Raw genomic sequence first — 12,276 nt, 5'->3', positions numbered from 1 at the left:
CATCATCAATTTATTTACTCCCCTAGACTAGCTCTTCTAGAAGTCGCTACACTCTTGACAGAGTCAGAGTGGCCGCGGCCGTTGGATGAGGATCAGAGGGCCTACTCCGAAGTTCGAAAAGTGTCAGAGGGATCGAACTACACGGACTTCGAATTTCGTAGTAGCCGCTGTAGTGAACCTTCATGACGACATTCTTAGGAAAATATTGTGTTACCAACCTTTGCCTTCTAAAGGTTACCTACTCTACAGGTAGAGTTTTTTCCCTTGTCTGCTTTAGGTAGATACAGTAACGCAGTATTAGCTCGTTTTGGTATTGAATCCTTTGGAGTGCAAAGTATGAGTCAGTGCTTAACTTTTTGTGACTAAATAATTATTTAGGGACGTGCATGCAACGACCTCTGTGTCATGGGCTGTTTTTCCTAATTTGGAACTTAATCTTTTCTTATACTTATCGGAAACTAAGCCGGTTAGCCGCAAGTTTCTACAGAAATTATCCGTATTTATTCTAGGCTTTTTCGAAGATTGAATTACTAACAGTTAACTGACCAAAAGCCCCATAAAAGTAATATTATGGAAAGCTTGTAGCGACTCCTAGAACCATCTAGTGATTGAATATAGAAACTCCAGATCTACATCGCGCCATCGAAGTTTCTCAACGCTCCGCTGGCTTCCGCTCTTCCTTCGGACTTTGATCCAAAAGCACACCTGGCTGAAGAGAGAGATTGAGACTGTTGTAGCCTCTCCCCCAGTAGCTCTTCCAGATTCCAGGGTACCGCTAACTTCACCTCGCGATCGCCTGCATAATATGCATAATACTTGATTTGTGTTTTTTTTGGAGATTCATTCACTTTGTTTTGATGTAGGTACTCATATGTATTTTCAATATGTATAGGTATGGACCAACCAGCCGATGACCCCAGAAGATCAGCGCCGTTCGCAAGGCTGGCAGTTATTTTCTTTCATATTTCATCTTCCGACGTTTCGGGTTCATTATAATCATAAATTGGTAAGAGCCGTCATTCCCGCCCCGGGAGATTATTCCGAAATTCGTATCATATCATCTCCCTCACTCTCCTGTTAAAAACAATTAGCGTAAGCGAGACGGCACATTTTAAAGTTCGAATTTTGAACTTCGGAGTATAAGGCCTGGAGCACAAAGTTCAGGTCACTCGTCACTCTCAAACTGGCAGCATATCATTAACAATTCGATGTACCGATCTTATCGGTACTTCCGCGCGGAATGTGAGCTTCGGGAAATCGATAAAAAATCGTAAAAAACCGTAATTTGAGGTCAAGAGGGAGCGTGATCCAGCGAGCAGGATAAAAATTATTTATTTGCGTGGAGCGGCAATTAGGGGGGCGGGGCGCGACCCCGCGACCCCGCGCTGTCAGGTGACGACGGACTGTAGAAATTGCATCTCCTTTAATTCTTGGAGCACGACTTTGGCTTTCACAAACGCGTCAAGGCTTGTGTTTGCAACGCGGCAGTTTTAACCTAACATACACATTTCTTAATTTATTGAATCAGGCGTTACTTTGCGGAGGTCCATATCAATGAACTAAAAGAATTTCCTTGCTCACCCGCGACCTTACGATAGCTAAGCTTATGCAAAATATGCGTGTTCATGCAGTTCCTCCACCTCCACACTGTAAGAACACACACAAATCACACAAACCCATCTATCACCACCACCACACTTACACTGACGCGTTTCAACTCAACGGAGCGTCTTCAGTGACACAATAACCATTATTTATGGTTGAGTTCGAAAACGCGTCAGTGTAGTGTGGTGGTGGTGATAGATGGGTTTGTGTGATTTGTGTGTGTTCTTACAGTGTGGAGGTGGAGGAACTGCATGAACACGCATATTTTGCATAAGCTTAGCTATCGTAAGGTCGCGGGTGAGCAAGGAAATTCTTTTAGTTCATACATATTTCTGTTAGCAGTAGGTACGTTTTGTTAAGGGTACCCAGTTCTAACCTATATCCTGCTACTTTTTAACCCCCTACGCAAAAAGAGGGGTGTTATCTTCGGATGTTATAATTATAAGTTTGACCGCTATGTGTGTCTGTCTGTGGCACCGTAGCTGTAGTTCTTAAACGGGTGGACCGAATTGAATGCGGTTTTTTTTATTTGAAATTAAGTTTTCTAGCAATGGTTCTTAGAGATGTTTCATCAAAATCGGTTTAGTCGCTTTTGAGATATTGAACTTTGAAGTGACAAAGTCGAGGGTTTACCAACTTGTTGTTGTTAGGTCATCGTGCTAGTTTTCTTTAATCTTTATTTTGTAACTTCGATCGATAAACAAAAATGCCAGTTCCGGGAGACCTTAACTATAATAATAATAGCCTAATCAACAAAATGTTGGAAAACCCCCGACTTTGTCACTTCAAAAACTAAACCGATTTTGATGAAACATGTTTAAGAACCATCGCTAGAAAACCTGATGTCAAATAAAAAACCGCATTCAAATCGGTCCACACGTTTAAGAGCTACAGTGCCACAGACAGACACACACAGTGGTCAAACTTATAACACCCCTCTTTGTGCGTCGGGGGTTGAAAATATAACAACCACGTAATGTAAATGAGCAAAAACTCCAGCCAAGAACCTCCGCCACAGACCGCCAAAGCCATACCGCACAGGGATTCTCCAACAAATAGGTATAAGCAAACAAATACCACAAACTAAACTACTAACTACTTAACTATCTAAAAATCCGTATACAAATTTAGGAGCCTGCGACCAGGGCTCCGACAATATGGCTTGGAGAACACCAACAGATTATCATCTCGAACTCTACAACGTATCCCACCTGGCTCGAGTCCCTTACGCTACGCACTCCATCTTTATCCTCAACCATACCGCTCTCAACACAATTTGACAACCGTGTGTATTACCAGCTTTTATTTAATTTGCCCCGTTTGTTGTTGTTTTTGACAGGCAATTACAGTCAGCAAAAAACCTCCTTTAATTTTTAAACAATCTTAACAATCGGTGTGTTTCTACAATAGCGCACAGCACAGGCACCACGCAGCACGCACCGACGCGGTCACACGCTTTATTTTACGTTGTAACGTTGTAAGATGCAATTACGATACCGGCGACGCACGCGCACGCGCTCGCCGCGCCGACAGGGGGCGGGGGCGCCACTAGGGCTGCCTCTGCTCACCTCTACCATTATGCTTCGAAAAAATAAAAGTAAAAGTAAAAATCATTTTCAAAAAACCGGCCAAATGAGGGTCCGACTCGCACCATCTATACAACATTAATTAGACATTAGCAAAAAACGGCAAAACATCACGCTAGTTGTTGTATGGGGGCCCCCCTTAAATATTTATTCATTTTATTCTGATTTTAGTATTTTTTGTTATAGCGGCAACAGTTAAACATAATCTGTGAAAATTTCAACTGTCTAACTATCACGGTTCATGAGATACAGCCTGGTGATAGACGGACAGCGAAGTTTCCGTTTCTACCCTTTGGGTACAGAACCCTAAAAACAAGCTTTTATTACATGCTCTAAAAAGAATATATACCAAACCCAATCAACTCATTACATTACACAATGTATATGATATAAGAGCTTGTCGCGAGACTTAGGGGTCATTCAAGTATAATGTAAGCACGGAAGGGAGGTGGGGGGGTCTCTGCTTTGCTGACTTTCGCTGACAAGGGGGAGGAAGGGGGTTAAAAATTACTAAAATTCTGCTTACGTAATACTTGAATGACCGCTTTGCCTGCGTACAATCCAATGGTGTGTGTAAAGTTCCCGGTCTGCAACTTGAGCTCTGTAATTCTGAGGTCTGTACCCAGCAGTGGGATATATACAGTCTGCGATGACAATGACGCTGTACCTAGAGCTAGAGACATAATATCATTATATTATAATACTAACTCTATTAAGTGGCAACCCTGTCGGGCAAATTGACCGGCTCTAGTATCTGATAGCGCTCGCGCCGATCCTCTTGCTCGGAGATTAATTTACACAAAACATGTTAAGTTTTAATAAGAAACCCGTGTTGAAGGGAATCTTTTGTTCACCTTACCAGAATCATGGACTGAACTGGCGCCAGAATTAGCATTCATGCGTGTAACCCATACGGTATTTGACAACTCCTGATTTTGCCATATCTTAATATTATTACGGGTATCCCGTGAAACCGTATTAGATATTGTCATCATTCCTTTCGTTTGTTGTTTAACTTACCTACTTTGTTTACTTTGTGCATAATATTTTCCTAATAAGTGTAGTCATATCAGTGAAAAACTACTGGCTCATGATTTACCTGCATGTATACTAGCTTCATGTATGATTGTATTGCTGTTTGTTTTCCTCATAAAGAAAAATAAATAAAATAAAAATAAATAAAATATAGATAAACAGTAGTGATTAGCGAAGAGAAAATTTAAATCGGTTGAAAATTGGATTTAGTGATTTTTTGAAAAATCTATAATACCTGTCTCTTTCTCAAACGCTTTTCACTATGCAGCAAGTATGGCGGTACTGGCGTGTGACGTCACATGCCAGTATGTCTTTCTCTGTCTAATCTCGAATTTCAAACCTTTATAAAATAGAATTATACAAAATAGTCACATACCGTATTAAATTCGGGTTTTGTTTCACGTACCTACCTTGATTTTAGAGCAGCTCGATATTAAAGTCGTCTCGTGATCATGGCGCATGCAACTGTGCCGAAATATCTAAAATCAAGGTACGCGGAACTAAACCCCAATTTAATTCATAAAATTAGTAATATATAGTATATAGTAGTACTATCGCGAGTCTAAAATATTGTAATGGAGGTGATTTACCGATTCGCTGTGTATCGAACTGAGCCGTCTGCCGAAGTTAACTTAACGGATAACAAATAAAACCAGCCAAATGCGAGTCGGGCTCGCGCACGAAGGGTGCCGTACCATTATCTATACAACATTAGACATTAGCAAAAAAACGGCAAAAAAATCAAGTTTGTTGTATGGGAGCCCCCCTTAAATATTTATTTTATTTTTATTTAATTATTTAATTTTAAACTTAAGATTCTGAGAATATTTTAGGCGTCTTCCAGTTGCCGTTATTAATATCAAGCAAAAAACGGCAAAACAATCATGTTTGTCGTATAAAGTATTTATTGTATTCCATTTTTAGTATTTGCTATAACAGCCACAGTAATACATAATCTGTGAAAATTTCAAGTGTCTAACTATTACGACTCAAGAGATAGAGCCCTCTGACAGACGGACAGACAGACAGACAGCGGAGTCTCAGCAATAGGGTTCCGTACCCAAAGGGTAAAAAAACACAGTGTATACGTCCCACTGCACTGCTGGGCACAGGCCTCTCCCAGAATGGGAAGGCTTATAAGCAAGCAACAGTTTGCGTGAGGTGGAGGCAGGATTGCCGTGTGAAGTTAGGCGTTTAACTTTAAAGTTGGAAGACAACTATACGTAAGTTGTTAGCGTAAGTTGAATTCGGAGTTTATTGTGTCTAGACAGCAGCACCGACCCTGATGCTATCAAAATTTGTTTTTAACATCCTTTGTCAGCAGATGTTTCAGAACCTCGCATAGAGCAGCCGCTCTATTGCTCTAACCCTACTCTGCTTTGATTTCCTTGAATTTGAACATGGTAGATAAGATAATACATTAAAAAATTGAAGCCTACCTTTCATGGGTGTCCATGAGTGGCGCTTGCTTACCATCAGGTGACCCGCCTGCAATTTTTTTTCCTTTTTTTTATTTTACAACTTTGTTGGCTTGGCTGATATGTATATTCATGCCAAATTACAGCTTTCTAGTACTAACGGTCTCTGAGCTTAGCCGCGGACAGACAGACAGACATGGCTAAACTATAAGGGTTCCTAGTTGACTACGGAACCCTAAAAAATACCCATGATGAAATACTACATATTTTGACCTCACTTTCGTTTCTACACGCATTGATTTAAGTACCTACACAACACATAGTAACATAGCAGCCGCCGAAGTCACTACCAGCGAGCGCAACGAATCATCTGATGCCTGTCATTACCTATTCGCTACACTGCGACAATCGCTCTACTGACTTGGAATTTCCCTTTCATTCGTTCTATAATAATCCAGATCAATAATTTGTACATCGCATATTTGTCTTCATTTGCCTGGGCTTTCGATACTACTACTACAATCACATTTAGACTTCATGGCTGTTGGCATAATGCTTCGAGTTTGTTGCCTTTATTAAAAAAAACCGGCCAAGAGCGTGTCGGACACGCCCAAAATAGGGTTCCGTAGCCATTACGAAAAAATTAAGTAATATTTTTCCAAGGATTTCGTATTTTATAAGGAATCTTCCAAGTTTAGGTATATTTTATACCTTAGGCTGCTATTTACTCATAAACTACTAATAATTCTCAAGCAAACTTAGCCGTTATAGTTTTTCTTGAAAGTTTGATATATTTACTACCATCCTGATTTTAATGAAAATTTTCTTTTTAAAGTTGAATATTTCGCAAACACGTCACTGAATCGAAAAATCGTCTTAGCAAACCCCTAATGGTTTTAAAATACCTATCCAACAATATCCCACAATAGGGTTGGATGAGAAAAAAAAATCACCCCCACATAACGTCTATGGGAGGTACCCTAAAAAACAATTTCTTTTTAAATTTTTATTGTACCATTTTGTCGGCATAGTTTACTTATATATCCGTGCAAAATTACAGCTTTCTAGCATTGATAGTCTCTGAGCAAAGCCGCGGACGGACAGACAGACAAACAGACAGACAGACATGTCGAAACTATAAGGGTTCCGTTTTTGCCATTTTGGCTCCGGAACCCTAAAAAGATTTGACAGCTAACGTCAATGTAATTTTTTTGGCGCCAGTGGAGCTGTAAATCTTGCTTGGTGTGATTCTCTCTCTCACGAACTTATAAACAAAAGGAACTACCAATGTGCCGTACGAAGACTAATCCGTAGTAGATATAGCACCATTTTAAAAAATCTACAAAAATACGAAAATTACAATTTTGTAAAACTATGTAAGTACCTACTTATTATAATCGAAAAGGCTGACAAATTCTAAAATACTGACGCTTACCTTTTATACAGACCATAAAGCCTTTACTTTGAAGTCAGCGTGTGGATTGCTTCCATGCACGCAACGGACGGGGTAGACCACCCATCTCAGGTTTGCTACGAATAGCATCATCTTACAACATGTTTGTAACAATGTTATAGTTTCCGTTTTAAGCACTTCACAAATTTAACTCTACAAGTCCTGATTCTACGGACTCTACATCTTGCTAAAACAAAACGCATGACTGCTTCACACAACCACACAACTATATGCATGATACTACAAGAGCAACTAAATAAAAACTTAAATATTTTCTATTTTATTCTAAATTTCAATGTATGCTTCTACTTTGCTTGTATACATATAAATTTAGGTATTTCAATCCGTATTTATTTTTATCAAGAGTATTTTTTTTAATAGCTACTCACAGAAATTATTGTTATTTTGCTCGTTTCGTCGGACTCCGGTAAGTCAGTCACAACTCTAAGTAAATAGCTTGTTCAAGATGTCTGTGGCCGTATTCTCTGTAGTGCTAGCTGCATGAGCGATGCGTCGTGCCCTTGCGCGCGGCTCGTAATGCGCTCGCGCAAGCAATTTCGCGTTTTCGCCGATTGCTGCGTGCCGTGTGCCAGTAACGTGTCGGGAGTAGCGTCGGCAGGGATATGAGATTTATACATATTTTACTTTAGATTTATTTGTAATAGGGTGGCAACCATAGAGCTAGTAATAAGAGGCGTAGAAAAAAATATCACGGAACAATTGTCCTAGTCCCAAAATAAGCAAAGCTGGGGTACTGAGTAGGCTTGGTTACACATATTAAGCACCCTAAATTAGAGAACCAACATTCGTATCTTTCTTACATGTCGCCCTACCGGGGAACGAAGTCGGCACCTCAAGCTATGGTCCTTCGAGATCCGATTTCACGTTTTCATCTCTCCTGCACAACCGTTACAAGTACTACAATACTACATAACTCTTTTTTTGTGTGAAAGTTAACTAATTTATTTTAATTTGTAGCATTTGTAATTTTGTGGTACAGAGGACTGATTGTGGTAGGAATCTCAAAAGCCGCCCATCGTTGCATCATCTCATCTCACAATGTAGTGCAAGTAAATTGGCATCTCCATGGTTTATGTGCGTGTGAAAAACGGCAAGGAAAGCGTCGCTGACAAACAAACGGACGCGTTTCCAAATTACTTTCACCGTTTACGATTTAGAGCGAATTGCACTAAGTTACTACAACGCAAGTTGGAGTGGCAATGTGGCTACATCGCTTGAAGAACAGGTAAGCGTTGGGGGACAAAGATCCTCGAGTGGCGACCACGAACCGGTGAATTCAAGTGGCGAGTTGTCGTTCATTGTTGCGTTCTGTGGAGGCCTTTGTTCTTCAGTGGTTGCTTCCGGCTGATGATGATGATGATTATTATACTTATTACTTTGTTGATGGCCCGGAATACACATGCTTGGCATGCACGTCGTCAAACTTCATACAAAATATGACATAAACGTGCGAGCGAACTTGCAAATGTGCGAGCTTACGACATTTTTGCAGCCAGATAAAGCTGTAAGAACGACGTCATAATATCACATTACAGAATTTAAAACTAGGTGATTCAAGAAAAAAATAATATAGTAAGTAGTTTAGTTACATGTATCTCCGAATTTTGATTGCTCCTTTACGAGGTAACCGCTGATTTGACAGATTTTTTGACATTGGCTATCGTTATTATCACCTGAGGCCGTATTGCCTAATGTTTCTGACGGTCGCGATCACAATCAACTGACAGTTTTTGTATGCGATCGCGAGCGTTAGAAACGTTAGGCAAATACGGCCTCAGGTTTTGCTAGAAGTTTGTAAATAGGTATCGCAAGTAAAAAAAAGCTTGTGTTGTAATTAGATTTTTATGGTGTCCTATCACCAGTTGTTTTGGGCGAAGTCGTGCGAGTTTTGTGCTGTCGGCGCGGGCGCAGGCGCTCCCACGCAATTATCGGCTGGACTACCCTTAATTTCCACCGCGGGTTTCTGAGTTGCTACGTTAAGTTGTTTTTAGTTGTAAATGCCTCGCTGCCGGCCTGCTTTTCGCCGTTTGAAATGCTGTAAACTTCTTAGTAGATAAGGGACAACAATTGTTAACTTAATTTGTTTGTAGGTCCCTTACGTAGGTAAGTATATATATGTCTGGCTATCTCTTTAAAAAACTAGTAATAGCTATTCAACAAGGAAACGCTGCCAGCCTTTTGGATACAATGCTATTTTGTTTTGAACCCCCACGCAAAAAGAGAGGTGTTATTAGTTTGACCGCTATGTGTCTGTCTGTGGCACCGTAGCTCTTAAACGAGTGGACCGATTTGAAGCGGTTTTTTTTATTAATAAATATACTTAATACACTTTAAAATTAAGAAATAATAATTTCGGTTTTTAGCGATGGTTCTTAGACATGTTTCATCAAAATGGGTTCAGCCGTTTTTGAGATATTGAACTTTGAAGTGACGAATTCGGGGTTTTCCAATTTTTGTTGGTAAGGTTATGTTATTTAAGTTCTTCCTCATCATTTAATGAAATATTTTTTTATCTCCATGTAATTAAGTGTGGGTATATTAAACAATAAATTCATGAATACCGTTCTAGACATCACGATAACCCTCCCACATAAAACTAAACGCTATGAGTAAATTCCAATTGGTGGGGGCGTGGTATCCAATAGTAGGTGGACCCACATAATAGCCATCCGATAATGATCACCTAATAACCAGCTTCAACTAATTGATGTCAGAGAGGCCAGTCACGGTCAAACTCAGATTTGTATACGTAATAAACCTTGCGGAGTTAAAGGAAAAGTACAAAAAAATATACTTTTTAATTGGTCTATTTAGTGTCCACCCACAAAAAAAAAATATCATCGGACACTTGACACTTACCTCGTCCCAAACTAAGCAAAGCTTGTAGTATAGATAAGGCAACAGATAAACATACTTATATATATAAATACATACTTAAATACATATTGAACATCCAAGACCCGAGAGCAAATATTCGTATTATTATACAAATATCTGCCCCGCCCGGGAATCGAACACGGGACCTCAAGCTTCGTAGTCAGGTTATCTAAACACTTGGCCATCCGATCGTCCAAAAGGTATTTCCACTTTAATTTAAATATGTACAAACTTCTGTAACGTCCCTTTAGTTCTTTTAATGTTTATTTTATCTTATAGGAGGTCGGGGGTGTGTGGTCGGGAAAGTCCGACTGAGGGAGGGACAGTGCCAGACCTCACCGGCTAAAAAGTCCAGCTACACGTCCCCGAATTACTACCTATCTACTTACATTATTAACGAAAACATTAGCAGTTTCCAACATCAACGAAATAAGTTTTTGGTAAAAATTTCATTTTTAAGGGGTTTGCTCCTGGTTAGCTCATGAGCAATGTCCCGTTAGATGGCGCTGTTTATCAATAGTTCCTTTTTTCAGGTTTTTTCGTAAATTATGAAGAATTATTTCACCAAAAACTAATGGCGGGAGTATCTAAGTGTAACCGATTTTTTGACCCCACACTCGAAATGAAATATTCCGCCAAAGCCGCAAACGAGGTGCTTTACTTTGAACGTCAATTGCGGCCGTATACGGACACTAGGAGCTCACGCACACACTCAAATAGACAGCGCCAGCTAGCGAAAGTCTATTGCGACACTTAGCTACCCGATCGGGGTACTCCTTCGAGAAATATTCACATTTTTTTATCGAGTCACGAAATTTTGTACCAACTGTACTTTACTCGAAAATTTTACTACGACCTATAAAATCTATAGGTATTTTATTGATAATTAGAAGCAGGGTCTTGGATAACTGTTCGCATATTATAATACGAGCCAAACGCCTTTCAAGTGTTCATAATATGTGTACGATAAATTGAGAAATTACCGAGATTCTGACCACAGTTTCTTGTCTTGGTTGATGGTCTTGCTATTATTCAGGTTACATTTATAGTTACTTTTCGTAGTTACTACCATGCTAAAGTGGTCATGGTCGTCGGTTGAAAATCAGTAACAAATCTACAGGACGAGTTTCTTGGGAAAATAGTGCGGAGGTTTGTCCTTACCTTCCACGCCGCAGAGCTGGAGTTTGGAATTCGTAGTTGGCAATAGAGAGCGCTGCCACCAGGGCTCTTAGTCACCTTGTACGACACGCACAGGAATGCACAGGCAATCAAGTTTATCAAGGGCATCCGTAAGGCCAAAGTCCCTTAAGACACTGTTACACATGCTCTTTAGTAGCAAGAAAGCATGCTACTATTGAGCAAATGCTAGCTAGTAGCATGTGTGAACAGGACATGCTACTATCGAGCATGCTTATTAGTGGCAAGCTCGAGACGGGGTGGAAGGGGGAAAGGTATTAAGCAAGTGTGAACGCGTTTGCTTCAGTCCAGTAACGAGCATGTGTAACAGTGCCTTTAGACATACCTAATATTTTATGAACAGTGCTTCGTGTAAGCTCTTTCTATCAAAAGAGGTAATAAAAACCATACAGAGTTTACTATCCTAATTATCATCATCATCATCACTCAATTTCTGTGGTAAGACTTTTAGTAGAGAATTAGTAATCATAAGCTGCTAATATCAATTATTAATAAGTTGCTAACCATGAAAAGAGTTGACGAAGAGTTTATCTAGGCTTCTGCATCTGGATTTCTCAGTTCGTATATATAATTACTAGCTTAATCCCGCGGCTTCGCTCCCGTTGAAGAAAAAAATCTACTCTGTAGTGTAGGTATTCGAATTAAAAAAAAACTTCTTGCACCTCTGCGATCCTCAAGGATACGTTTGCCAAATCTCATGCATTTTAGGCCATGTTTTGCCTTTATAGGTAAAAATAAATACTTACGAAATACTTACATAACAGCAAAAGTTCACCCACTCGCCGATAACTGGTATCAAATTGCGGTAAAAAATTATCCGTGCTAATTTTGTACCTACTTATATAATGATTTTGTTAGATATCATAACCGATGATTTGGCACAATCAGCAGAAGACTACGACAGTTCCAAATCATCTACACTCCCTTTGTTACCTTTCGAGTCGAAAACAGTTGTCGATTCGTATCATTTATCTACCTATAGTAAGTATTATCTCTGCTAGGATTTTTTCCGATCCAGCAGGTTTGTAGTCGTGCGTACTGGATTATTGGCAGTGTTTCCTTTGGATGTTTCGTGCGATGGAAC

General features: G+C 39.8%; 1 protein-coding gene across 1 annotated transcript in view; it reads left to right on the top strand.

Annotated features, from left to right (window-relative positions):
- Positions 1–12,276, top strand: part of LOC141427886 (uncharacterized) — a 33,710-nt gene that overhangs the window by 828 nt on the left and 20,606 nt on the right. The window lies entirely within an intron of this gene.

The sequence above is a fragment of the Choristoneura fumiferana genome, chromosome 5 (genome assembly GCF_025370935.1).
Source record: "Choristoneura fumiferana chromosome 5, NRCan_CFum_1, whole genome shotgun sequence".
In the NCBI taxonomy this organism is placed as follows: Eukaryota; Metazoa; Arthropoda; class Insecta; order Lepidoptera; family Tortricidae; genus Choristoneura; species Choristoneura fumiferana.
Note: the sequence above shows the minus strand (reverse complement) of the source record. Positions and strands in the feature narration are given on the sequence as shown.